Here is a 23,879-nt window from a genome sequence, read left to right as displayed (position 1 = left end):
TGGTTTAGCTATATGCAGCTGACAGATATTCCATAATTATTTGGTAATGGAATGAACTGTTCTCAGTTCCTTAAACATTCCTTATAAACAGCTCCCTTTTGCCTGAAATACATTTGTCTGCACCCTATGTTCTTTCACCTGGTAAACTCCTGCTTCCAGGTATCAACACTGTCATTCCACCCTCCAGGATGCCTTGCTATTAATTCCTACACGACAGAACTCATGATACTATCACTTAAATGTCTGATTCCTTTTCTAATTTCCCCATGGTAAGCCCTATGAAGGCAAAGACTGTCATTTCTCATAGTTTCATTCAAAGCACCTTGCTAAGGGCCTGGCACTCAGTAGCTTATATTTGGCAGACCAACTCAGTCCTTAACGCAGCCAGCCCAAAGTCTTGAGAGGAAGTAAAATTATACCCATTTGCAGGCAATATACTACTTATAAGTGGGGTAGCTTCCCCCCAAAATGGGTTTATTTTTGTGGGGTTTTCTTCCCTAAGAATAAATTTTCCCTTCATACCGTGTGTCTGTGATGTGCAGTAATTTCTCCTGCAACTCATTGTCTGGCTTTATGGGCAGAAATTGGTTCATAGTGGAAAGTACAAAATGTATATTACTAAAAAAGATCCACAGTGAGACTAGGTTTTGTAACATCCTAAGAGGACATAAGAGGATAGCAATTTCTCTTCCTTGAGACATAGATATTTTTAATATATTCATCTGAATTCATGCAACTCAGTTAAAAAAAGAACCTCTCTACTCATTAATGGTGGTTTTATGGTTTCATTCTGCTGGGCACATAAATGTGTTACAATATAAATAAGCCAATGGCGTAATGAATCATTGCAGTCTTATTGTGTGTAAGTTTTTACTACAAATCTTGGCGGGTGGGGGGGAAACCTATTCATACTCTGCATTTTTAAATTATGCTAATGTGATTAGTCATTATGGATCCTACTTACTTTTCATGATAGATGCAAGATATTTAAGCCTCCCTCGTACTGAGGGTCTGATTAGTGCTCAAGACCCAATCAAGAAGCTGTTGATGAAGTTCAAATAGCACATTAAAAAGTTATGTATGACACAGGAGTTGATTGTTGCTTATGTAAGATTGTATAAACTAATATAGTAAGTATAAATTGTATTAATGTGCATTTTTATTCTTCCATGAAAATTTTAGCCATTACCATAATCTTTGAATGTATTTTTTCCAGGATATGTGCAGGCCACTGTTTCTGCAATGAAAGTGTAAAAATGATGGGGTAGGCTGCCATTATTATTAAATATGAAAATTCGCACATAGCCACATTAGTAAACAGGTGTTTTCAAAACCCAGACTTCAACATAGTTCACCCATTCTTGCATTTTGATGTCATAATCAAGCAAAATGAAAAACAGAAGAGACACACTGTGGTTGATTATTGTTCTGCCAAATCAGATTGTCCCTGTCCTTGTCTTAGACCAATACCAAACTCAGAGGGAGAAATTGGGAACAGGGAGAAAAATATGAATATGTGTGTCAAGAGAGTGAAAGGATGGTCTTAGAATTTTAAGTGAGTCTAATACATTGAAGACTTCTTTAACAATCTCAGAAATAAAAGTCAGTAGAAATATATGCAGTATATGCCCCCACTAAAGTATACACTTGATATTCAGTTTTTAAAGTAACTTCCTTAGAGCTAGAACCCCTTTTCAAAAGAAATCTTATGAAGAATCACATATATGTAATGGAATATATGAAATAAGAATATTTTTAGTAAACATTTCATTGGTTGAAATTCAATGAAAAACAAGGCTGTTTTGATGAATATCAGGAATTAAAATTAGGAGCTTAGATGACAATTATCTTAGATGAGCCTCAGCAACCAATTTATATCGGCAATTTCTAAATGGTTGTATAGTATTGAGATTTTCTTGATTACAAAGGTAAAGTGTTGGAAATGATAAAAATATAAATATATATATATATTTTTTAAGTTGCCTTGTAATCTCAGGATACAATTCTATTTACAAATAATGAGGAGGAGCTTCATTTGCTCAGAGGGCTGAACCAAGAGTTACCTGGTGAGACAACTAAGCCTCTTTGTTGGTCTCTATTGTAGTGACATTTGGTATGTGACACACATGAACGTGCCTATTTTAAAAACTATAGTTCTGTAATAGTTAAAAATTAAGTAAAATTCTAGTGAAATATTTTCTGTTCCCTTGAATCTCCTCAAGGATGCAGTAGGGTGGGGCAGAATGAAAATGGTTTTCTAGCTGATTCTCTGAGTTGCAGTCTCCTTCACTATATATATTAGGATTTTAACAATAGATTTGCCAAACTCTCCTGCGCTCCTCGGTGTCACCATGCTACAGACATAAATGGTGGATTCCTCTTGCAGTATTCTCTTAATTAATGGCATCACCATCACAGGAGCTGTGGTCCCCTTCAACTTCTTCGCCCCTAACATTTAATAGCTTGTGAAGGTCTATTCCTACCATCTTCAAAATACCAATGGAATCTTCCCTTTCGTCTTCCATCTATCTACATTGTAGTGGCTTCCTGACTTTTTTGCAAACTTGAGCCTTACCCTATCTAGCCAGAGCTGCTACTCTGAGACACGCATTGGATTAGGTCATTCTCCTGTTTTAAAGCTGGTAATATTGTCTTGCACTTACCTGGGTAAGGCCAAACCCCTCAGCACAGTACAGAAGACCCTTCACAGTCTCCACCATCCTTCAACCTCATCTTCTAGTTCCTCCAACTTCTGCACCCCATCCCACTACACTGCATGGGCCTTATTCTTTCCATCTGTTTTCTTTGCTCCTGGAGACCTCTTACTCATTCTTCAAGATCCAGTCCAAACATGACTCCCTTTCCAAAGCATTTCTTGATTTCTCCAGGCAGCTGGCTCTGCAGCTTCCTTTGTACTCAATGTCATTGTAGTATTTTTTCCATTTATTGTTGTTGTTGTTCTGGGATCCTCTGCTTGTGTGTCTGTCTTTTCTCCAAAATCCTACGGACTCTTAATGAGCAGGAATTGTATCTTATCCATTTTTTTATCCCAAGCACCTAGGATCATACTTGATATGTGCCTGAAACATGGGAAACCCTCAGTGCATATTTTTGAACTTTTTATTACAGTGTTTCATGTGGAGATTGTCCCTGTTTCTGATGGTGATACACTAGAAGAACCCACAGTGGCATCCTGTAGACTCCCTGTTGCAGTGACAGCACAAGGGTAATTATCAGTTTCTTTTCTCCTCACTTCAGTCTCTCCATGCCACTGGGCATCTAGTTCCTTTAACTTCTTCCAAATGCATGAAGATATGTTTCAGAATTGAATTTCAAAACGCTTCTTCTCTATGGTGTTTTCTTCCCCAAATTTATTTATCCCATCCCATCCCCTCCCAGGTTATATGATACTTCCCTGATGTTTAGAATCTCAAACAGAACTGATTTCTCCTCCTGGTTTGAGGTCAGATTTTGTACTTATCCTGTTCCAAGTGCCCTCAGTGGAGAATCTCTTTCATTTTGTTTCCCCACTATATTGTATAATCCCCCCAAGAGAGCTCATATGCAAGCCATGAGGGATTTGCAAACCTCAGATCCTCTGCCCCCATATTCCTTGAGCTCCTGAAAATGCTGTAGTACAATTGGGATCTTAATTGTTTTTGTGTATTCACATGTAAATACTATATTGGATTATTTTCCTTACTCATCTTTATAATTCAATAAAAATCCATCCCATGATCATCATTACTTCTTATTTACTCTTATTTATTCTTCTAGATCATTTGGATATTTTATAGATTTTTTTCATTTTTATTTGCTTCATGATTTTACTTGAAGAGAATTTAATAACACCAAGATGGTTATTCTTCTTCATCCACTCAACTGCTCCCACCCCTTTTCAAGGCATAACATTTCCTATTTCCAATCCTCCCCGGGTTTGAAAAAAATAGTTTGGCAATGGTTCACTAAGAATTGTAATTTAATCCTTTGGAATAACAGGCTTTTCATCTGCGCTCTCTGCAATGATCCTGCGATCTGCCACACAATCAGTTCCTTAGAAAAGAACAATGCTACCAGAAAGAAAGAAAGTACTGGCAACATGGTAAAGAATATGAGGCCTTTTATAAGATTTGTAAATATAAATGAATCTTGATAACAAATGGCATCACAATATGAATTATTGCTATTATTCAAAAGAAGAATCAGGACATTTTTGGCAACAAATGCAAATGAACCTGAGTGTCTGGGCTTTTGATCTGGACTGTGTAAACACAGGCTCATAACTAGGTAGTTTTGTGTTTATATTGGTGGAGCCTCTAAAGTTATGCTTACAGATCCAGGAACAATGCGACATTCAAGAAAGAGCAAACACAATCTTAAGTCTTACCTCCTATGTCCCTTGACTCCAGGAGTGTTTGTCCAAGTTATCCCTGTATTTTATGGAGGAGGTTATTGTAAAAATTGTACAGATGCAGTTCTATGTCTAAATGCTACACATATATTTATTTAAGTGGGATTGGTCTCTAATGAAATGTCCTCCTTTTGAGACAATTATAGGCCATTGGCAATCTGCATAGTAATTTATCACCTCATTTTCAGTCATTATCACTGTTAGTCAACCATGTGTTCCACAGTCTTAACATCACAGAGAGTTCACCAGGATTAGTTAGGTGTTTTAAGATTCATTATCATCACCATTATTACTACAAATCACACCATTTATTTAGCACCAACAATCTGCTGAAGAAAGCAAGTTGGCACAATCTAATGTGGATAAGAAACCGGCCTCCTGCATAAAAGAAGCCTGGGACTCGAGCTCCAGGCAACAATAAGTGAGGTAATATGACAGGTAGGCTCTTAAGAAAGGGTACAGAAGTTACATACTTTTAAACCCCCATAATGCAGTCTCCTGGAAGGACAAATATTTTGCAAAACTCCTCTTATTTCTCCTAATGGCCTGATCAATAGAAAGTAAAGACAGCTGACCAGAAGGCATATTAAGATGAAAGGACTTGGACAAACTGCCTGTGTTTATGGCACAAAATTATTATTATTTTTTTTTCTGAAAAGCCTTTAAGACTAGAACCCTCTCAAAACTGTCTGAGCTTGAAGTTGGTGTATGAGTTTACTTGTCTCAGGGTTCTTCACTCTACTAGCATGGGCTACCTCTGTAACATACAGAGAAATGATCCATCCAGTTAGCTGAAGTGGGTAGCATGAGCCTGGCAGTCTGAGTTTAGCCATCAGAATACTATATGATATAAAAGGATACATTTTCTTCTGATCTAATTATTGCAAGCAATGTAAGGCTCTACTATGACTTACTTGGAGTATAAAGGGCACCTACTATAATATTCCTTAAATCATTTTATAAAATGTAAACATTTAAAAGTTCAGTGATTGTAATTATGATAATAAAATTTGAAATTTGTCTTGGAAACTAAGTTAACAAAAAGCAGAGAAAGGTTTTCTTTTTGTTTGCTTTTGGTTCTTGTTTGCTTGTTTGTTTTTGGTCTTTCATAGTATGAGCCCAAGTCCTGAACAAAGCTTAAGAACTAAAGGAGTCATATGGGAAAAATGTTTGTGTTCCTTCTCTGTATTTTTATTTGATGATTCTGAAAATTTGGAGTAAAGCAACAATTTATACCAATAAAAGTTTATTTTATACTTACTGAGAAACAGCAAGTTCAAAATCATCTTATATTTGATAGTGAATAAAATCTGAGTTACTAATGAAATTCTTAGTTTGCATGAAAATCACACATTTTTATTTATATAGGATACAAATTTTGACATTTTGAAAGAATTACAAGATAAAATAGTGTTATTGGGGGCTGATTTGCACATAGGATAAATATTCAGTCTTTTATGTGTCCCTAAAACTCCTGGTACAGTAATACTGACTTACAGCTAAGGATACTCCATATGTTAATAAGCCCAGGTTTTCTATAATAATTAAACATTCATAGTCCCTTTATTTCACTCCAATTAGCATCTGTGCACATAAATGTAACTGAGGAAGAAGAAAACTTGTTTTCTTTACTTGAGTATTTCAATTTGGTGTTCTTGGTGTGAGACATATATATTTTATAGAAAATGACTGCAGAAGAAAAAAAGTAACGCTTGAGAAGATAGAGTCCAAGAATTTTTAAGTTTTTGGGAAGATATTAGATATAAATATAAAAAAAATGGTAGGTTTTTTAGAAAGCAAAGTGAACAAATATATTTCATTACTTTTTTATAGCCTGGGAAGAACATCTTTCTACAAACCTACACCAGCTAAAAAAAACCTTTCCCGAAATGACTGGTGCCATGTGTGGGGTTACCAGGAGCAGGAAGAAGTGTTTCAGAGGACAGAAAAAAATTGAGTACAAATATTGTGGTTTTTCATTGTCTTCATAAAAACTGAGTTTTTCAGATCTTGGACCTGGGGGGTAATTTACATAACCAAGTATGAGAGCTCTCACAGAATGATTGCACACCTGCATTTAGCGAAACAGAAAGAAAAACTCTTGTTGAGTAATGTACCATATGCAAATTGAGGGATCAAAGGAGCACAACAGCTGGTATGCAAAGAATATTTTTCAGATTCTTAGGGAGCATCAGTCTGGAGGCATTCAAAACCTCCACCAGACTGGCAAAAGTACACTGTGCAACTTGGGTGATCTTAACTTGGGTATGAATGAAACTGGCTTTTGGAGAAATAGATAAATGTTATGGTCGAAGTCCAAAACTCATTGGAATTGATAGCTGGACATCCAGCAAAGTGGGAAAAGTTATTAACAAATTCATTAATTAGGATCCTCTTTACATTTCTACCCCCAATTAAAAACCTGTATAATCTGCACTCTTTTTATTTCAATTTTTATTGCTAGAAAGAGATAGGTTACTTGAATTTCACAAAGACATGTCAGTGGCACAGTTCTCATTTTTCTAGGGCAGGATGGGCACATCTTCCGTCAACATTTATATTAAAGACATCCTGTTTGAAGGCTAAGCCCTTAGGTGAGCAAAAAAAAAAAAAAAAAAAAAAAGTCATTATTCATCAAAAAGGGACTGCTAACAGGACCTTAGAGACATTGTTGTCAATGGAAAGAGCTCTGGACCCACTGCAGATTCCAATTGCTCATCTGTTAAATGGGGAGAATAACATTTGCCCTGACCATGTCACATTTGTTGTGAACATCAAAACAAACAAACAAACAAACAAACAAACAAACAAATAGGTGAAGGCAGTTTGTAATGTGTAAGAGTGTAAGATGATATATACTGCAAGAGATTATTATTAATTAATGAATTCACTAACAGTGATTCTTAATTTATGGATATTAAAGAGGTCTCAAATCGACAAAGATCAATGTAATTATTATAATTATTTGATCCTTGTATTTATTTTGATTAATAATCACATGTATCTCTTATTTAGGCAAGAAAGCTGAATTTCCTTTCTGAGTCACCCTATATTTAAGTCTGCCTTTTCTGTGTTTGTGAAACTCAATGAACTCAACCAGGACATCAACAGGGAAGTGCCACTGTTGATTAAAATATTGGCACTTATGTCCTAAATCTAATCACCAAAGACAAGACAAAACAAAACAAACAAAACTAATGTCCTATTCTATGCAATCCCAGAACCCTGATCTACTGACCAAAAAGCTACCACGGTAGGCAAAAATTACACAGACCACTGCTATTCTATGGAAGCTTTATAATAGCCCATTCATAATATATTAGGAAACATCATCAAAAATAATCAAGATGTAACTGTGTTCATGGAGCACAATTAATTGTTGTAGATTTTATTTTTCTCTTTCTAGAAAATTTACAGGTAGACCTCTGGTCACGAAATTTCTAGAAGTCCTTGCCCATACAAGTAAGCTTTGGGGGGTAGAAGTAGATAAGCCCTGGAATGAATTTTCTTGGCTCAAATTTTACATGCTTATCTTTTGTCAACTTTCTTGCTTTTATATTTTCTACATACTCCATCATTTCCTTTAAAGAGGGAGAAGGCCTAGTAACTGAATGTATGTTTTGCAAAGAATCAGTGGCCTTTTTCTTATAGTAAACCCAGGTTCCAATAATGACCTGTGCAATGTTCTCTTTCTCCACCACTCTTGACATGGCCTCTGGACTTGAAGTCCCGTGGCTTCCTTTCTCTGTTGTCTTCAAGTAATGGACCTTCTCATTTCACCAGCTTAAGGCTAGCTGGGCCACTCTGAAACCATTTTTTTCATTTGTAAAATAAGCACCCTTAAGTTGAGGATTTCAAAGGCTCTTTTAGCTGTGACACACTCATGATTCCTTGAGCAATGCCTCCAAAAATAATCTGATTTTTTCAATGTATGAGCCTGATAAACTCACAAAGCTTGGGGGCAACTACCAATATCTATTATGAAAAACTTCCACCTCTTTTATTATTAGCTTGAGCTTTATAACTAACAAGCATCTGGTGACAAAAAGCCATGACTAAAATAAACATTTTTGCAAAAGACCATTCAATTCCATCTTATTGGAACCACTTGCCTACCCCATGGTAATAAATGTGGAGTATTTCACTGTGAACAATTACATTTTTTTAAATTTTTATTTATTTATGATAGTCACACAGAGAGAGAGAGAGAGGCAGAGACACAGGCAGAGGAAGAAGCAGGCTCCATGCACCGGGAGCCCGACGTGGGATTCGATCTAGGGTCTCCCGGATCGTGCCCTGGGCCAAAGGCAGGCGCCAAACCACTGCGCCACCCAGGGATCCCAACAATTACATTTTGAATGACAAATATTTACTGTGGTGATGGTCACTGTAATACCTACTGGTATTAGAGCAGCAGTGCTAATTATTAGCTAACCACTTTAGCTGGCTAATACCTAATCTAAGCTCTGTCAGCAACTGGTTAAGTAGCCTAGAATAAAATTCAGTTTCCTTACCTGGGAATTGGGAATTGGGCCACTGACCCAGCTCTTGGAAAGCATTTGTAATCACTCCAAGTCTCAGAGGACAAATGACCACCTGGGATCATCTGAGCCTCTTTGGGGATGCATTTACTCTTTGGGGCCATTAGGGGAACCATTTAGGACTGTAGCAATGATTTACTAATGTTGCCCCAGTGGCCCCAAAGGGTTAATGCACTTTCCATATACCTCTTGCTTTCTCTGTGTAAATCAACTAATCTATCAGATCTATCAGATGGTGCCTTTGATGAGTCAATTTGCTTGACACAGGTGGGCATTTTTCTTGCAGACTGTACTTGCCTCTTCTTGGCTCATAAAAGAACAAGAGCCAAACCCCCACAGACGTCTACATAGCATTCTACATCACAGTACTTTGGGGTTAGTTATGAAACACAGAGCTGTTAACCACTTGAAGCTTCCCATGCTGCTCCTGTATTTGCTAATCTTTAGAAGAATAACACTGAATGGTAGTATTGGAGTTATTTGAAAATCTTGACTTATGTATCTCATTATTAATAGGTATAAGGTGTGAACATCTATCTACCTAATTGTCCTCCTCTCCTTCCATCTGGAATCAGAGAAAGAGGATTTTTAAGAAGATGAATCCTTCTGGATTGCTTCCTATCTGCTGTCTCTGAAAGTAGCATTTTAATCAAATATTCCTACTATCTCCTGCATCATTAACCTTTTTAAAAAAACATTTTGTGTTACTTTTTTCTTCCAAACTGTGTGAAAAGCTCTAATCTTAAATAAATCCTACCCTCCCTGGACTTTATGTTCCTTTTTGCTTCTTTCTTTCTTTCTTTCTCTCTTTCTCTTTCTGCCCTTTCTCATTTATTCTTGTGAAAGAGAAGCCCATCCTTTTGCTCTTTGCTTCATCATTCACTCTATCATCCACTGTAGCCTACTCTATTTGTGCTCATCATCGATAGGAACTAGATGATTTTGGTTTTTGAGAATCTACAAAGTGTTTGAGATCTATAGGAAAAATTGATTAGCTTAAATACAAAAAGAAAACTAGAAAACTTTAAAGAGTGATAATTCCATAAGGAAAAATACTGTTTACCTAAATTCATTTATGATACATTTAATGTAGAATTTGATACATTTTAATGTTTGCTACAATATGGGGTAAGATCTCCAAAAATCAGCCTATTCGGAGTTTAGGAGAGTTTTAGATGGTTCTGTTCAGAGATACCCTAATTGCCAAATCCATGTGACTATTTTCAGTCCTTATTTAAAAAACTGAAACTGCATTTAATAATGTTAACCATATCTGCCTTTGTCTTTTCTTCTTTTCTCTTTCCTTGGTTTGTGTAATATCAGCATCTTCCAGTTTTTAAACAACCTCTTTGAGCACTCCTCATTCTCCTCTGGATTTTTTTCCCCAGAGTTCCATCTTGACTGTCTTCTCACTTTATCTACTTTCCTTGGCAATCTCATCCATGCCCAGTTTCTTGGGCTCCCTTATATTCTGAGTTCCATCACTATCCGTGCTGGTACAGCAACCTCAACTGCTCTCATCTTTGACCTTGAAAGTCTTCTCTTCCTCTCGTCTTCCTATATGAGTAAATGATACCCTATCCAACCAGAAATCTGGGAGACCTCTTATACCTTTCTTTCTCTCACATTTTATATCTAATTAATCAGCAATAAAGTCAACTCCCTTGTTCTCTTGAATATCTGTCTCCTTCTCTCCACTTCTTAAAAACTGTTCTGGTTTTGTCATTCCTGTGTTCAATCCCTTCAGTAGTTCCCACTAACTTGGGACAAAGCCCCATTCTTACCATGACTGATAAGACCCTCCATAAACTGGCCTCTGCCTGCCTCTCCAGGATCAATTCCAGCCACTCTTCTCTCCCACTCTGTCCAATCCATATACTGTAGCCTGACTGGTGTTCTTCTTACTTCACCGTCACAATGATCTCTTCCCTTTTCATAAGGAGCTCCTCACCCTGGGACATCTTTCCATCCAATCTTTCCCTAGACAGGCCTTCCTTGAATCTCCAGATCATGTCTGCTTTCCCTATGCCCCATTCCATCCACCACCATTAAATTCTCATTGCACTGTGGGCCTCACCTATGGTAGTTCTCCAACACCACTTTAAAGTCTTTGTTCAATGTCTGTTTTTCCCAATAATAAGTGTACCTAATACTTAGTAATTTCTACGTGCCAGAGAGTTTTATTTATGTTATTTTATTTACTTCTTAAAGATTTTATTTATTTGAGAGAGAGAAAATGAGTAAGAGAGAGAGCACAACCAGGGGGAGGAGCAGAGGGAGAGGGATAACCACTGAGCAGGGAGTCCGACTTTGGGCTCTACCCCAGGACTTTGGGATTATGACCTGAGTCCAAGGCAGATGCTTAATTGACTGAGCCACCCAGGTGTCCCTGTATTATCTCATTTTAATCATCACAACAATTATGAAGTAGGTTCAATCATATTCTAGTTTTATAGTAAAGGAAACTGAAACACTGAGACATTGTAGCCACAATTAATATTGCTTTAGTGAACCAGTAAGCTCCACAGGGGTAGGGGCCATATCTTGTACCTCTAGAACCCAGCAGATGATTGGTATACAATAGGAGCCAACAAGATGTTGCTAAGGTAATACAGTCCAAATTCCTAGGGTGATATACAAGGTCCTCTGTTACCTTACCCTGACCTACCTCTCCAGCCTTTTTCCCCAGTAGGCTTGTCTCTTCTTCCCCAGGTCCTATCCTCTAGCCACATAAGCAGTTCCATGAACAGCCTAGAGTGACTCACACTTCTGCCTTTTGTATGTTCATTGACTCACTCATTGATTCACTCAGTCTTCATTCATTCATTTACTGAATACCTAATGAAGGCCAGGAAGAGAGGAAAGTCCTAGGATAGATGTACACGATAGGAACACAGAAAAGGGATATGTAAGTAAGACTGAGGAATCAAGAAAGTCTCCCAAGAGAGGTAACAACTCTAAAATTGAGTTTTCATTTCCCTAGAATGTGCATATCTTAATGCAAACCCCTACTTCCTTTCAGGGCTCTGCTCCAATGTCTCATGCAGTCGTCTCTCCATGTAAAATTTGTAGACATAGCATATTACATGTTTCTAGATGATGACCTCCCTCATCAGACAGTCAGATCCTCTACTCTTAGTCTCAGCATAGAGGAGATACCTAATAAAACAATGATGAAGGAACAAGCAAAATAATCACCCTTTTGCTGAAAACACTTCAATTCATTGCACAACTCTGTGCACTTACCCAAAACTATAGAATTTGGATTCATTTTCAGAAGAGACACATTTCCTTAACATACAAATCACAGAGACTGGAGAGAAATGACACCAAGCATCATCACATAATTTTATTTTAGGCATGGATGTATAAATAAAAACACTTAGGGACACACACACACACACACACACACACAAATATATACACTGACCCATATGCTTTTGCCAATTTGGTAAACCTAATTACTTAAGAAAATAATTCACACTATCAGGCACATTCTCCTGAAAGTTCTGGATAATGTGGAGAATATTAAACAACAGAATGTTGGTTAGTATATTTTCTGAAAGGCAAGATCATCCTAATGATTCTCCCATTGATGAAAAAGGACTCTTCATCATTAGAAACAGACTGTAAATGTTAGGCTGCTAATGTGTTTTGTACATGGGTGAAAAAAATCATGCCATTTATACATTTTGGACTAACATCAAAGCACACTTATGTCACACTGTTCTTTTTGGGTTTGTCATATGGAGGGCTCTTTGAAAGTTGTAATGAGATGCAAGCTTACCCCAATGTCCCCTTCTCTACTCATCATGAAGGATATCTTTGACTCTTGGGGGAACCAGAGTTCTTATAGGAGGAGCTGCTGAGGGCCATGCCTGCTGTTCTGCAATCCTGTTTCTGTTTAAGAGTATAACCCTGAGCTACTTTTCTCTCTCTCTCTCAGGATAAATTTTTTCACCTGCCAGACAAATAGGTTGGACTGGAACAGGGTTAGCAGATGTTTTTGGTAAAGGGTGAGAAAGTAAATATTTTGAGTTTTGGACCACATGGTCTGTGTTGCAACTACTTAACTCTGTGATTGGAGTGTGAAAGCAGCCCTATAAAACTATGTAGACAAACAGCCATGCCTGTTCTCCAATAAATTTTTTTATTTACAAAAACAGGCAGTGGGCCAGATTTGGCCAGTGGGTCATAGTGGCAGGCGCCTGGGCTAGATGAATTCTAGGATCCCTTTTCCCTTTTTTCTGCCATGTATTTGGTTTAAATCATTGTGTGAGAGTTCAGAATTGGGAGATAACCGGGGGAAAAATGGAGCACACTTTAAAGAATCATTGGCTGGATGAGATTACTATATTTGACTTATCTTTTCACTTGGAATCTTTTAACTTTGTAGCATAATGCCCCTATTATATTTAGCAATTAGAGTGCCATCACAAAGTAAAATGTAAAACCATTATTCCTTGAAAAGAGAAAAGGCTTGCGGTATGAAATGATGCATGCAAGGAGTGTGGGTGATAATTTACTCATATAATCATTTCTATTTCAGTTCTATGGCAAGTATTTCTGGAGATGGCTCACATGGCAAGGAGATCTTTAAGATGTGCACACCATAATTAACCTTTTTGTATACTCTGATAGAAATATCAATAGTCTTCTCTCCACGTTAGCAGTTTTAACTTTACTTATACAGTCTATGGAATGATTTGAATTAAAGAATGACGATTATAAGAAAAAAAAAACACAAACCCTTTATACCTTGAGTTTAAAACAAAACATGCATATTCTTCCTGTTATTTTTATATCATGCTGAAGTTCTAGACAATGAATGCCTCTATCTCTTTTTTCTCCCTGGCAGAGAGGATCAGACAACTAGCTAGTGCTTCTGTCATATATAGACCAGTGATTCTCAAAATACAGTTTCTGGACTAGCAGTATCAGTATCACCTAGGAACTTAGAAATGCAAATCTTCTCATCCTACCCCGGATTTACTCAATGAGAACCTCTTGGCGCGTAGCCCTGTAGCCTGTTTAACAAGGCCTTCAAGTGATTCTGATGCCTGATAAATTTTGAAAACCACTCAATGGATTAATACTTTCTAGAAACCAAAATTAAGTGGAAGACCTGGCCTCATACAAAGAGCAAATGACCCTAGGGTTTGCATATGTAGAAGGTGTAGAATAAAGACAATACGCCTCTAGCTATATTACAAGAAGGGAATTGAGGAAGGAAAATGATAGGGGAGGAGAGAGATACAGAATTTTGGTGAATAGGTAGACCCAGAAAACCTCAGAAGTTCCATCTGCAGAGCTGGCTAAGTTCATACATATCACTACTACCTCCTGCCTCAAAGTCATTCATTCAACTTCCCTCACCGTGATCCATGGGTGAGGATGGTGCTTAGGTGATGGGGACATGGAAATGAAGAAGATACTCTCTTTGCCTACCAAAAATTCACAATCTTGGAGTGAAAAAAAGATAAATGGCTCCCTTGAGAATCTGCAGTGAGCACCTCATAGGCCAAATTAAAAGGGAGAGGCTGGATCGCAGGAGCGAGAGACAGGATGAAGAGGGGGAAAAAAAGGATAAAGGAATAGAGAGAGTGAGCATGAAACAGTTTTATTTGTACTAGAACATTTCAGAATTTGCTTTTAATCCCTCCAATTATTCAATGGCAACCTCTGCTTTGATTTGGAGATCTGGACTCCTGATGGTTCTTTATTCTCACTGCTCCTTTGAACAGAACCACAGAACTGCATCTAAAAGTCTTTCCTTCCCTTATGATGCTTACAGTTGGCAGAAAGCAAAAGAAACTCCAGACCTAAACCATTAAGCTATGTATGGGTCAGAAACAACATATTCTTATACTAACATCCCCTGGTCATCTTCCTAGTTCTGTGACATAGTATTAATCCTGGAGCCTTATCTGAAAATTATCTTTGCATCTACCAGGAGAGGGTTATAGATGAAACCATGTTATTAAAAACTAACACCAAATCAAATATCACAGTGCTTTTAGAACATGGATGATTTCTAGAAGTCACCTTACCAAACAGACTAAAACATTTTGAAGAATGATTTTATTATTGTAGTCAAATAATATGTATCTCCATTATTCAAAAAAAATCAAGCAATAAAGGTACAAAGAAAGAAGCAAATAATTTCCCAAAGTACAGATGACTAACATTTGGTGAAAAGAATGCATAAATACAAATAGAGGGTAAGTAATCAGAAATGATTTCAGAAAGGGGGTTAATATGGTACATGTTATTTTTAGAAATAGTTTTTATTTTGCAATAATTTTAGATTTACAGAAACACTGCAAAGACACTACAGAGTATTCTCATAAACCCCTCATCCAGCTTCCTCTACTGTTAAATCTTACATTATCATGGCACATGTAGTACAGCAAAGAAACCAACACTAGTATATTACCATTGACCAAACCCAATACTTATTTGAATTTCACCAATTTTTCCACTAATGTCCTCTTTCTGTTCCAAGATCCACACTGCATTTGGTGATCAGGTATTAGGATTCTCCAGAGAGGCAGAACCAACAGGGTGTGTGTGTGTGTGTGTGTGTGTGTGTGTGTGTGTGTGTGTGTATGGAGAAAGAGAATTACTATAAGGAATGAACTCATAAAGTTATAGAAGCTAAGAATTCCCAAGAACTGCAGTCAACAACGTAAGCCCCATGGGCAATGATGTACTGTTTCAGTCTGAAAGCTGGCAGGCTGGAAACCCAAAAGGAGGTGATCTTTCAGTTTAAGCTTAAAGACTGGAAAGAACTGATAATGTCCCAGCTCAAAGCAGTCAGGCAAAAGGAGTTTCCCTTTCTCAGTCTTTTTGTTCAATTCATGTCTTTCTTTCTTTCTTTTTTTTTTTAAGATTTTATTTATTTATTCATGAGAGACACAGAGAGAGAGAGAGAGAGAGAGGCAGAGACACAGGCAGAGGGAGAAGCAGGCTCCATGCAGGGAGCCCAACGTGGGACTCGTGGGACTCGTGGGACTTGTGGGACTTGATCCCGGGTCTCCAGGATCATACCCTGGGCTGAAGCGCTAAACCGCTGAGCCACCCGGGCTGCCCTATTCATGTCTTTCAATTGATTGGATGAGGCCCACTTACATTAGGGAGGGCAATCTGCTTTATTCAGTCTACCCATTCGAATGTTAATTTCATCCAGAAATACCCTCACTAGGGACATACTCAGAAGAACATGTGACACACATCTGGGTGCCCTGTGGGCCAGTCAAATTTACACACAAAATTAATCATCACAAGTATACATAATATTTCAAATTTAATTATATCCAACTTGCCAGATCATTTCATAGGTGATGCTCTTCATTTAAAGTGCTCACAGTAAGCAGACAGCTTTCTAAAAGCCCCTATACTTCTGTCCCCATCAGTTTAGTTGAATACTTTCCACAAGTTTGTATTTAACTCCTAACTTAAAAATCATATAACTTCTGTCATCTGTCTGGCTCAGTTGGAGGAACAGGTAACACTGAATTTCGGGTCGTGAGTTCAAGCCTTACATTAAGTGTGAGGATTATTTAAATAAGTAAGACTTTTAAAAATAAATAACTTATTTAAATTTTTAAAAAAACAGATACAATACCAATGTAAAAAGAATGAATTGTTATTTCCATGAAGACTAGATGGAGTGTGTTAGGAAGACTGCACAGACGTAAAGTAATTCAAAATTTGCTTTTATATTAGGTATGAGCATCACAACGGTAAAATATTGGGAGGCGGAGGGGAATCTAGAAGAATTCTGCACTCAGATTCATTCCCAAGTGTCTTTCAGCTCTTGTTTCATTTTAAAGAAAACTGAGACCGGAAATCCTGGAGAATACATTATTGGTATAGTTCATGCAAAATAGATGGCCGGGGGGAATTCCAATCAGGGGACCACTTTCAAAGTAGAGATTTTGGCCCCAAATCAAAAGATTGGCAAATGACTATATGTGTGGTTTATGTTAAAATATGCGGCTAAGGAAGATGAAAAAGTTCAGGAGATGGAAAGTTGTGATAGCTGTACAACAATGTGAATATGTTAATGTCACAGGGCTGTACACTTAAAAATGGCTAAAATGGTAAATTTTGTTATCTGTATTTTACCACAGCAACAAAATGAAATATGCAAAGTATGTATATTTTTTCAGATTCCTTGTTTTAGCAAGTATTTTTAGTTAATTTACAAATGGTTGCATTGAATAAGAGGGCTTATTCTGTGTTAAATTTATTTTAGTCTAATTTACTAGAAGTGGATACCAATATGAAATTGAATGAATATTAGGTAAATGATCCCTTTAGTAATTTCAAATCAAGAGATTTTAATTCTCTGACATAACTCTAAATTTAAGAGGAAAAAATACTATGAAAAACCTTAGGAGGTTGGAACAGCTTAATCCAAAGCAGTGCCAAGTCCTAATGTACATTTAGAAACACATGGACATGTTTTTGGTGGTCATAATAACTAAGGTGATCCTGGCATTCTGGCACCTGGGTTCCAGAGAAACCAAACATTTTACAATGCACAGGACAGTGCTGGTATCAAAGACATGCCTACCCCCAATGTCAATAGTTCCCTCAGTGATGAAGATTGAGGTAGAGTCAATATATTTTATTTATTTTTATTTTATTTTAGAGTCAATATATTTTAAAAATTGTTTCAGTTTTGCATGGTATCTCTTGATATCCTTATAAAATTTGAGAAAACACACATTTTACTTTCTTTCACCTCTCCTCATCTAACTCCACTTTTTTGTTTTACTATTCTTTCCAATGTTTGGTTTATAACATTTATATCCTGTTCTGAAACCATAATTCAAACAGTTGTTTACTCTTGATTCTATTTTAAATGATTTAGTGCTCAACACCAGAACTTTTCATGCTGTGGCTTCTACATTTCTGTATCTTTTTTTTTTTTTAAGATTTTATTTATTTATTCATGAGAGACAGAAAAAGGCAGAGCTAGAGGCAGGCTTCCTGCAGGGAGCCTGATGTGGGATTTGATCCCAAGACCCTGAGATTATACCCTGAGCCAAAGGCAGACACTCAACCACTGAGCCACCCAGGTACCCCATCCATTTATGTATTCTTTACTTTGATTCATCTACTTGGTTGCCTCGATTTTATCATATAGTAGTTTGTTTGTTTGTTTTAGTTTTTTTTTTTTTTAAGATTTATTTATTTTAAGGAGGGAGAGGAGGGGCAAGGGCAGTGGGGGAGAGAGTCTCAAGTAGAATCTGTGATGAGTGTGGAGCCTGACATAGGGCTCAATTTTTATTTCTTTACATTCTTTCATGCTTACTATCTATCTGTTGCATTTATCTCAGCAAGATAATTTAATTGGATTTAAAATTTTCAAGTCACATTATTTTCTTCTGAACTCTGTAGACCTTGCTACCCCATCTCTAGTTTTGAGGGTGATGTGGGGAAGTCTGGAGTCAACCTAGTTTCCTCCTTTATAAGTGACTTACTTTTTGCTGGTATACTCATAATATTCCAATTTAAAAAGGGATTTTCTTCTCTTACTATCTTGTAAATATAATATTTGACACACTCAAAAGTTCAAATATAAAATATGTACAATATACATAATCAAAATAAAAACTTTAAAATAATCATTCAATTCAAGAACTGAAAGGATCACCAATACCATTGCATCTACCATGGGTTCCTATATTCCTCACTTTCCCCTGAGAGAGCAGCTCTCATGCATGTTTATCCTTCCTTTGCCATATTCCAAATAGTTTTATCAATGTGTATAAATCCATAAGTAATATATTATGCCATTTGGCTCATTTTGTTTCATAAAAATGGTATCACAGTATCTATAATCTTTTGGAACTGTCTTTCATTCAAGATAATATTTTAAAAGATTCATCCCTGTTGTTTTGTGTTACTATACAGCACTTACTTTTTAATAGTATTATTGGTACATAATTCACATGCCATGAGGTTCACCTTTTAAAGTATATAGTTCAACAGCTTTCAGTATACTTAGAGTTGTGTGACCATCATCATCTTCTAATGTTAGATTATACTTATCGCTCCCAAGAAATTGTACCTATCAGTAGTTACTGCCAATTCCCTTCTCCCCGGATCTTTTATACCTTGTCTCAGCACGAGTGCTCTGAAATCCCACCCCTATTGTATATCAAGTCTTCATAGATGTTTGGGTCTATTCTCTGTTCTATTTTGTTGCTCCATTTGTCAATTTTTCTAACAATCTGCCAAAATTATAGTCTTAATTATTCTTTTAAAGATTTTATTTGCTTATTTACTTGAAGGCGGGGGGACAAAGGAGGGGAAAGGAGAGAGAGAATCCCAAGCAGACTCCCCACTGAATGTGGAGGCCAACACAGGGCTCATCCCATGACCAGGAGATCATGACCTGAGTGGAAACTAAGAGGGAGAGCCTAGCACACTGAGCCACTCAGGCACCCCTACACTGTCTTAATTATTACAGCTTTTTAATTTTTAGAAAGTCTTGATACTTGTTACAAGTTGTCACACTCAGTTCTTTTGGAGTCTCAGTTTCTCTTAGCTCTTCCATACAAATTTAGAATTAGCTTGCGCATTCCATGAAAAATCCTGCGGGGATTTTAAATCTACAGGTCAATTTGAGAGAATATACATCTTTACGATATTAAGTATTGCTGCCTATAAATGTGGCACATCTTTTCATTTATTTAGGACCCCAATGACTTCAATCAAGTTCTATTATTTTTTTCTATATAAATCTTGTATACCTTTTGTTAAATTTATTCCCAGATACCATGTATTTTTTAAAGATTTTGTTTATTTATTCATGAGAGACACAGAGAGAGAGGCAGAGACATAGGCAGAGGGAGAAGCAGGTTCCATGCAGGAAGCCCAATGCAGGACTCCATCCTGGGACTCTGGGATCACGCCCTGAGCCAAAGACAGATGCTCAACCATTGAGCCACCCAGGCGTCCCCGCATATGTTTTATTGCAATTATAAACCATGTCTTTTTTATATTACATTTTTAAATGTTTATGACCATTGTTTAGAAAGGCAATTGATTGGTCTTAGAGCCAGCCACTTTGCTAAATTCTCTTATTATTACTATTAAGTTGTTTTTAGATTGTGATTTTCTATGTATATAATCATAGTATTGGCAACAAATGATAGGTTTATACCTTTTTAATCTTTATGTTTGTATTTGCTTTTTTAAATCTTACTATCTGGCTAGAACTGTGCTCAAAACATGATAATGGGAAAACCTGTCCTGTTTCTGATTTCCAACGGATGCTTTTACTTTACATCATTAAGAATGTTTACTAAAGCTTTGGTAGATACCTTCATTCACATTAAAGAAAATTCTCTTCTACCCAAAGTTTGCTAAGAGTTTTTATGTTGAATCTATGGTCAACTTTATCCAATGCTTTTTCTGCTTCTATTGAGATTATATATGGGTTTTCCCGTTTAATCTATTATGGTGGATCACAATTCTAGATTTTTCTTATGTTGAATTTTTCTAGCATTCCTGGGATAAACCCAACTAGGTTACAATAAACTTTTTGTTTAACCCCACCAGATCTGGTAATACTTTGTTTTAGGTTCTTGAATGAGGTTGACAGAGACTGACTATAATTTCTGCTATTACCTGCTATTTTTGGTGCCAAGGTTATGCAAAATGATTTAGGGAGTATTTCTTATGTTTCTATTTGCTGCTTAAGTCTATAAAAGGCAAAAATTAACATTGGATGCTTAGTAATTTCATTAATAACATTAACATGAGGGGATCCCTGGATCCCTGGGTGGCTCAGCAGTTTGGTGCCTGCCTTTGGCGCAGGGAGTGATCCTGGAGTCCTGGGATCAATTCCCATGTCGAGCTTCTTGGATGGAGCCTGCTTCTCCCTCTGCCTGTGTCTCTGCCTCTCTCTCTCTCTTTCTCATGAATAAATGAATAAAATCTTAAAAAAAAATTAACATGAGCCTAGTCTTTCCTTGTGGGAAGTTTTAAACTATGGGTTCCATTGCTTTGGTAGCTTTAGGACTATTCAAGATTTTTAATTCATAAGTCAGTCTTGGTAAGTTATATTTCCTAAGAATTATCTCATTTTATGTAGGTTTTCAGATTTATTGACAGAAAATTGCTCACAGTATTTTCTTTTAATCTGTGCTGTATATATATTTTCATTCCCTTTTTAGTCTTTGTATGATTTGTGCTTTTCCCTCAGTCTGTCAAAGGACTGTCTGTTTAAGTCTTTTTAAAAAGCTGACTTTCATGTTTGTCTTTCTGTTGTAGTTTTCAATTTCATGGAATTCTCTTATTTTTATTGTTTCACTCCTTTTATTTATTTCAGTTTTCTTCTGTAGCTCTTTTCTAAATACTTAAGATGGGTGCTAAGTTCATTTTTCAGACTACTTTCTTTTCTAATTATGACTGATAAATTTCCTTTAAAAATATTAGTTCTGACAAGTTATATTTTCATTATAATTTAGCTTTAAATATTTAAACTTTATTATGATTTTTAATTGATAAATGGATAAGTAATATCTTTTCAAAGATATGAGAACTTCATTTTTTTTAAGGTTTTATTTATGTACTCATGAGAGATACAGAGAGAGAGGCAGAGACACAGGCAGAGGGAGAAGCAGGCTCCATGCAGGAAGCCTGACGTGGGACTCGATCCTGGGACTCCAGGATCACTCCCTGGGCCGAAGGCAGCGCTAAACCGCTGAGCCACCCAGGGATCCTTGATATGAGAACTTTAAAGATACCCTTTTGCAATTGACCTTTGTATTAATTGTCATCAAAGAATACTATCTTTCTAAGGAGGTCAGCTTTAGATTCAGAGTTCCTTTAGTATAAGTCTATTGATGATAAACTTAGCAACAAGTATTATTTCATTGCCTATTTTCTGTTATTACTGCTGAGCAATCAGCTGTCCATGAAATGATCTTTTTGCGATGTCTTTCCTCTCTACGTTTGTCCTTGTTGCTCTAGAGTCACTACTTGGTGATACTGAGGCATTGATTTTCTTTTTATTTATCCTGTTTGGGAATATTGTGCTTTCTGAAATTGTAGAAAAGTGTTTTTAGCATTTCTGGAAATTTCTCACCTGTTACTACTCCTTGATTAGCTTTATTCTTGCCTTCTATGGCTTCGATTTGACATACGTTAGACCTTCTCATTTCATCATCAATATTTTAAATTATTCTCATATTTCCCAGTCCTTTTCTTTTCTGGATTGTATTCTGGTTAATTTATTCACTTCTATGTTTGAGATCATTAATGCTTTTTCAGCTTTGGCTAATATGCTTTTTAACATGTTTGGTTTTTCTTTCATCATTTACATATTTTATATTTGGATGTTCCATTTAGTTATTTTTCAAAACTGTCTGATCATTCCTACAAGTTTTCCATTGCCTGCTTAATCTTTTGGTTCTGTATTCCTTTAAGTACTTTATAAGCAGCTGGTCTCTATCTGACAGCTCAAATATAGATGGCTTACCTCCTTGTGAGTCTAGTGGTCTTTGATTGTGAACTAATAGTGGCCTGATTGTAAACTGTGGGAATCTCATGGGATAACTGTAGGACGCTCTCCCATGGAGATTTGGTTTGGTTACTGTTAGAAGTTGGGAAGACTACCCACCTGGGGTCACGTTAGCTCTCTTTGAGAGTCCTGGCTTAATGCATGATCTCAGGTTGAGTTCCCCTTCCTTGCTGTCGACTCTAGGTTCAGTACTTAAGTTACAATTTGTAGTATCCTTCTGGTATTTTCCTTCAGTATAACACAGTTCTTTCCTCTGCTTCTTGCTCAGAACATTTGTTGGCTCACTGCTCCAGGCTCCAGTGTTGACTCAGCTTGTTCCTTTTATTTGAAGAGTTGGGGGGAAACGGGAGGATTGGACTTGGAGATTATTTTACCTACTTCCAGGGAGTCCAGCAACAAACCAAAATGTTTTATTTAGGATCTAATTGGTTTCCAGCAGAGAGTGTCTTGTCTACCATTGCTGCTGGAAGTGGAAGTCCTATTCTTTATCTGTGAAGTTCAATAAATAAAATACACGTGCTGGCCATTCTGTCTCTGTTTTCTCAGCACAAGGTTCCCTATTATGATTTAAAGGGTCAAGTATCTATAATAATTTTTTTGTATTTTCAATTACAAATAAGGAAACTGGGGCTCAGAAAGGTTAAATGACTTACTCAATTTGTGATAAGGTGAGAGTGGGGCACTAAAAATCATGTTTAATGTCTAATCCACTAGTCTTTTTTTTTTTTTCCACGAGTCTTTTTAATAAATCCTTCTAATACTCTTTAGGTCTAATTTTAAAAGAGGTGTTATATTAAATTCTACCTGTAATTGTTTATATTGTAACAAGATCTATTATAATCACATCTATACATCAGTAAAATCCAAGCCTATATAGAAACTACTATAAATGCAATTTAATATATACATAGGCATGACTATAAGGAAGATACCTTGGAGTTTTAAAGGGAACTACATAATCTTAATCTTATCTTTCTCTAATAAGCATGGTCTTCAAGATCAAGATAAGTGTACACATAGAACATTTGTTTTTCCTTATTCACAAAAGCAAATAATTTCTGGTAAATATTATGGTGACTTGGATTAGCTATGGTAATCCATATTATACTATGTCTCAAGTAGCCTCTTAAATAATTTCTCCATTGAGTTAACTCATAGGTTAAAACAATAAATTACATAAATATGCCAAGAGAAAAAAAAGTGGGATTCCTTGTGGGCAATGCTTATAACAGTCCTCAGGAAATCTTTCAACATAAACAGTTTCTTAACATAGCATAGAATTGATAATATAGTCCAGGGAGAACAAGGGGGAAAACTAGAGACAATCACTAAAGCAGTCATTTCAATTTAAGGGAGACTGTTACCAGAGAACCTGAGTGGA

The 23,879-nt window shown here is 36.5% G+C and overlaps 1 long non-coding RNA gene across 1 annotated transcript in view; it reads left to right on the top strand.

Annotated features, from left to right (window-relative positions):
• LOC121474841 overlaps nt 1-23,879 on the top strand; it is a 103,130-nt gene that overhangs the window by 48,397 nt on the left and 30,854 nt on the right. Inside the window, exon 2 of the long non-coding RNA XR_005983552.1 lies at nt 3,130-3,226. This is a non-coding gene — a long non-coding RNA (uncharacterized LOC121474841). The remainder of the gene's footprint in view (nt 1-3,129; nt 3,227-23,879) is intronic.

Source organism: Vulpes lagopus, chromosome 13 (genome assembly GCF_018345385.1).
Source record: "Vulpes lagopus strain Blue_001 chromosome 13, ASM1834538v1, whole genome shotgun sequence".
Classification (NCBI taxonomy): domain Eukaryota; kingdom Metazoa; phylum Chordata; class Mammalia; order Carnivora; family Canidae; genus Vulpes; species Vulpes lagopus.
The sequence above is the reverse complement of the archived record's forward strand: the minus strand, read 5'-3'. Positions and strand labels throughout refer to the sequence as shown.